The 5830-nt window shown below is 43.3% G+C and overlaps 1 protein-coding gene across 3 annotated transcripts in view; it reads left to right on the top strand.

Annotated features, from left to right (window-relative positions):
- Window positions 1-5830, top strand: part of SHISA6 (shisa family member 6) — a 339241-nt gene that overhangs the window by 107295 nt on the left and 226116 nt on the right. The window lies entirely within an intron of this gene.

Here is a 5830-nt window from a genome sequence, read left to right as displayed (position 1 = left end):
GAGACGTCACCGGGTGGTTGTTGTTGCTGCTGCAGCTGCTGCCACCTCTACTGCACTCTGATGTCATCCATTTATTGAGCTGCATGCTCCAGTAAGAGACAGTGTAGGATCCCTGGTAATTGCCTTCCTTCTCGTCGCTTTGCTATACCTTCAGCCACAGGATGAGCAGCTCTGAACAAAAACAGCTTCTTGTCTTATTGAGCAAGGTCCCGGAAGCAACTCGCTGTGCTTAAAATTCCGCGCATGTGTGTGTCTGGGATGCAGACCTGACAGCCTGTGAGTGATGGGGATGGTGATCTCCAGCATATCAGAGGAAGTTTCTGGTGCAGCATTTCTGTGGCCATTTCAGAAAAGCACCACCACTTTTCTGTTTTCGTGCCCCTGCCCCTTTCTCTTTTGAATGCTGCATTTTTATGGAGGATTCAGTTGATAGATTTGTATATACAAAAAGGTCACAAGAATGTTGGATTTCTTTTCCCCCCCTGAACACGCACCAAAAAACAACCATTCTGTTTCTGTAACATTTATTGCCATTTAAAATGGAGCCACCTTTGAATATTTAGGCTACTGAGTTACGAAAAAGCTTCAGCTGAGATGCAGAGAATGCGTGGGAGGAACTTCATGCATAACCCATGTTTGGCCCGCTGTTTTCACTGCAACAGCTCCCAATGCCAAAGAAACAAGCCTCTTCCCAAACTGATCACAGCAATAAGATGTTTATCTGTTACACAGTGGTCAGTTCACTGAAAGCTCCTGTGGAACACTTTCTTGACAAGTAAAAACATGTAGTATATACCTCAGCAAAGTGAGTAATCTCCCTGGAAGATATTGTTGAGGGTCAGTATCTGACAAAATGTATATCATACCGAAACAGTGTATTATTATTTTTGTGGTTAGTGTTTTAATCATCGCTATACCAGTTTGCTGTATACAAGTTGTTTTTACCCTCATCACTTTTGTACAAACACACCTGGAGGCATCTATCTATCTATCTATCTATCTATCTATCTATCTATCTATCTATCTATCTATCTATCTATCTATCTATCTATCTATCTATCTATCTATCTATCTATCTATCTATCTATCTATCTATCTATCTATCTATCTATCTATCTATCTATCTATCTATCTATCTATCTATCTAATCAGATTTATAAACCGCCCTCCCAGGGAGGGCTCAGGACGATGAACAACAAAAATAAAACATAGATTTAAAACACAGTATAAACTACTCCATATACAATCTATCAAACAGGAACCATAAAACATACAATGGCGTCAAGTGCCCTCCCCCCTTCATACCCATGGGAGGCCAGATGGAAAGGCATGATGTACTCAACCAGGCTAGCCAAATGCCTGGTGGAACAGGTCTGTCTTGCAGGCCCTGCGAAAACTCTGCAGGTCTTGCAGGGCCCTGATCTCCCTTGGTAGCCTGTTCCACCAGGTAGGGGCCAGGGCTTGTAGAGGCCAGCCTGATCGCTTTTTGCTAGGGATCACCAGTAGGTCCTCCTCCGAAGAACAGAGGGGCCTAGCCAGAGGTGGGATCCAGCAGGTTCTCACAGGTTCCCGAGAGTAAGTTACTAATTATTTGTGTGTGCCGAGAGGGGGTTACTAATTGGTGATCTTGCCACGTGATTTTTGCCTTATTTGCGCCCTCCTCTCAGCAGTAGCGCGCAGAACTTGAAGCAGTCTAGCAGGAGGTGCACCGGCGTGCGTGGCAGCCTGCGCCTGCGTGCATTCGTTTCCCGCCCAAGGACCGGCGCAGCAGCTGCGTTCTTGCCACAGCCCCGCCCAGGAATGCCCCACCCCGGAATGCCCGGCCACGCCCCCGTCGTCCCCCGCCCAGCCCCATTGGTGCTATGCCACAGTTTGAATCCCACCACCATGGGAACCTGTTACTAAAATTTTTGGATCCCACCACTGGGCCTAGCAGGACAGTATGGGGAGAGGCGGTCCCTCAGGTAAACAGGTTCGAGGTAGTTCAGATCCTGAAAGTTAGTAATCCCCAAGGCCAACTAATGATTTCAGTGGCTGAATTTAACTTATGCCTTCTCTGCCCTAACCTAAAATGGACCATATTGCTTTCCATCCTGCAGCAAAAGAAATGCTAATAAAGACTGCACATGCCCCTTTATAAATAAACATTGTGATGCTGAGTCAGAAAACTTCCTAATTCTTCAGATGTTTAAAAGGAAATTTTCCTGGAGGTGCAGAGAACAAAGAGACTACCCTCCAAGCTTTCCCCGTTTTTTCTAACCGCCATGTTTGATTGATCTAGCTTTGCCCACACATTATAGCTTTTGTGGTTCTTATTCTCGTCTTGTTGACAGCATGGAAGATGAGAGGCTAATACCACTGTTGGGATCTTGTAAAACCTGTATCAATTATGATAATTTTTAATGTATTCAGTTTCCCATAATCATTTTTGTATTCTTCCTGAGCAAACTACGGCCATTGGAGCAAACTACGGCCCAGTGGAGTTCCGGATCGTCTTCAAGGTGCTGGTAACAACCTTCAAGGCCTTACGCGGCATGGGGCCCTCATATCTACGGGACCGCATCACCCCTTATGTCCCACATAGGCCACTGCGCTCGGCAGTGGCAGAATTGCTGGTGACCCCTAGCCCCGCGACGATGCAGCTGGCCTCAACCCGGGCCAGGGCCTTTACGGCTCTGGCCCCAGCCTGGTGGAATACCTTACCTCCATCAGTCCGGGCCCTGCGGGATCTTGGCGAGTTCCGCAGGGCCTGTAAGACAGAATTATTCCACCGGGCCTTTGGAGAGGCTGGCCGCGGTTCCACTGCCCCCCACTGAAACGCTGCCGAATTTTCATCTTTGTCATCTTGGTTGGGCCTGCTATGACTCCATCTGGGCCCACCTGTTCCCTCCCTTCCTTCTTTCATCTTTTCCCTTGCTTTTAGCCTTAGGAACGGGCGCCTGTCTGAACTGTTTTATACTGTTGAATGGCTTGGATCGTTTAAATTATATGTAACTGCTGCTGGAGTTTTAATGTTTAAGTTATGTTGTTGAGTTGCTGTTAATAACAGCCATGTTGTTGAGCCGCCTCGAGCCCTCCGGGGAAGAGGCGGCCTATAAATCTAAAATATAAAGAAATAAATAAATTTTTTTGTAACGTCAGACCTGCTAGAGCCAAATATTCTCTGAGAACAGGCTGACACTAGGGAATAAGTTAGGTTGTTTATTATTTTTACCCAATAATAGAGTCACAGGTTCTGATATCCAATTACAGCATAGAGGTCTGCCTATCTCCTTATCCCCTTCACCTGCCCACATCAAGACTTCACTTGCACTCCTTAGGCTAAGGTTCCTACCTAAGATTCCTTGACTGAGTTCTGCAGCCCTGTACCCTTAACGCAAGTTTAGGCTTTAAAGGAACCTGCTACTCTCCTGGCCAGGAGTACAACCTTCCTGGTTCTTCCTGATCTCCCTGACTTTTCTAGCTGGCCTTCCTGCTGTTCCTTCCTCCTGCTCTGTTCTTTTATTCCCCTTCCTCGTGCCACACCGATTCCCTGGCTGTCTTGGATTATACCTCAGTATTGTTTTATTACATTGGAGGTCTCTAATCCCAAGGCAGCCTTTACTCATGAGGAAGCTAGTCCTGGGTGTCCTGGTCCACACCTGCAATTCAGGTACTCTCGGTGTCCATTCCTCCTCCTCTTCTTAGCCAATATGCAATCTTTCTTGGGACTGTTCCCAGGCTCTTTCACTTCACACCACACCCAAGGACCCCTTGGGATGTGACAGAGCCCCACAGAACTCAATGAGATGTACTTCTCTGTGCACTTAGAATAGGGGGACCATTTATACTCAACTCTTTTAATATATTTCCTTCAATTCAGTATTTCCTGGCAGAAATTTACTTCACTATTTCCTGGCTGAACATCACGAAAACTGTATGGATTTATTTACTTGCCCCTCCTGCTGTGAGCTGGAATCAAATTTGTATACCTGAAATGTTACTGAACTGTTTCAGAATGGTATTGCATGACTTCGTTATCTTAACTTGAACTTTCTTCCTATTGTTGTTTAGCTTGCTGAGTAGAAGAAGTATGTTTTGGTTTACTAGGAAGTAATATGCTGCCCTGCCAATGGAATGGTAACTTTTGTAGGAATTAGTAACTCTGGGTGTCTTGCCTTGGGATAGTATTTTCCACATATAACTCTCAGAATTTTAGCTAAGCTAGCACACTGTTTTTGTGCTCATTTTTCTTACATGCCTGACTAACTTCTATTCTGTTTTCATTGTTTGAAATCACACTTTGGACTTGGCTTATTCCAAAGCTCTGGTTTGTCAGCCAATGAATTCTTATATAGCTTGGCATTATACTATGGGATACTGCCAAATTCCAGAGGAGATGAACCATGAACTTCAGGGGAATAAAAAATATGGTGCAAAGACTCACATCTATTTTAGCAATGCTCATGTTTATGTAATCTTTATAGAGTAGGGCAATAGGAACTACCCTGAATTAAAAAGCACCAACACAAAATATAACATTAACTAGCTGATTTTCTCTGAAGTATGAAAAAATCATTGTGAGAGTGATTTGCAGTGTAAAAGCCATGATGGCAAGCTAAATAAAACCTTGGGCCTATTACGTTAAACTAAGCCACGTGTTCTGCAGGAGATCAGTGAAGGATACGTGCATGTATTCTGACTTTCTCGATTAATCTCCAAAGACTTTGTACTAGGGGAAAATTATGTCGGGAACATCTGCCCGAACATCCAAGTTTATTTAGGAAAAATTGTTCAGAACTGTGTTAGTAGAAGATCATACAAAGGATGTATAAAAATAATAATTTTAATGTGAACCAGACTTTCAATGTTTCATGTGCAGAATTTTATTTGAACTCTTAAGAACTCTTTTTCAACCAGCATCAGTCACTTTCAGAAGGCAGCCAGTAACCTACAGCGTATGGTATATGTTGAAATTATCTCACCTGTCATTATCAATAAAAGTTCTTCATGAATGAAGGACATTTATACATGAATATGATTCTATTGTTTTTTTCTTAGGATTAAGAACAATGTGTACCTAATACAAAGCAAGATGGGGAGTGTCAACAAAAGAGTGAAGAGCTTCTGTATTTTTTCTGTGTTAACAGCTGGGAGAAGGAAACTATACTTCTTAAAACTACATCAGGTCTCATCTCCCCAAACAACAAATGCAGAAGAATACACCTCAACGATTATGCTTCTAGCTCCAAGAATCCCACAACTCTAGAGCATTAGCAAGTGCCTTATTATCAGGATGGTTGTATACTGCTACTTTTATAAGCATATTCTTCTAAATTAGCTTTTCCACCCAGTTCAATCAAAGTTTAAAAGGACTGCCGCATCTGTGTTGTGCTGTGATATGCACAAACCGTTTCCATCAGTAAGTCATATATAAGATGCATCATTTCAGCTGGAAAGAAGCAAATGCTGGAGAGTATGTTCTGATGCTTCCAGGATTTCTGGTCAGGTCTGATATGGGAACAAAATATAAACATATTGTTTTTCAGCTGATCCAAAGCATAGATCTCTTTGAATAGGTTTACAAAATGCAGGTGGCCCCTTCAGAGAGGATGGCAAAAATCTTCCTTTCAGCTTCTGCAGACATCTGTGGTCAGTGTCATAGAATTGCTCTCATTTGGGACCGAGGGCACAGTTTTATTGCATTCTTCACAGCTGAGCCAGTAGAACAGATAAGCTTTTAGTTTGTTTCTGCGTTCCCTTATATAAACAGCAATCCAAAGAAAACTTTCTCAGGAGTAAAACCCACTGAATAAAATTGGGCTTAATCCCAAATGTTTAGGATTGCTCC

Source organism: Sphaerodactylus townsendi, linkage group LG03 (genome assembly GCF_021028975.2).
Source record: "Sphaerodactylus townsendi isolate TG3544 linkage group LG03, MPM_Stown_v2.3, whole genome shotgun sequence".
NCBI classification, from domain to species: Eukaryota; Metazoa; Chordata; class Lepidosauria; order Squamata; family Sphaerodactylidae; genus Sphaerodactylus; species Sphaerodactylus townsendi.
The sequence above is the reverse complement of the archived record's forward strand: the minus strand, read 5'-3'. Positions and strand labels throughout refer to the sequence as shown.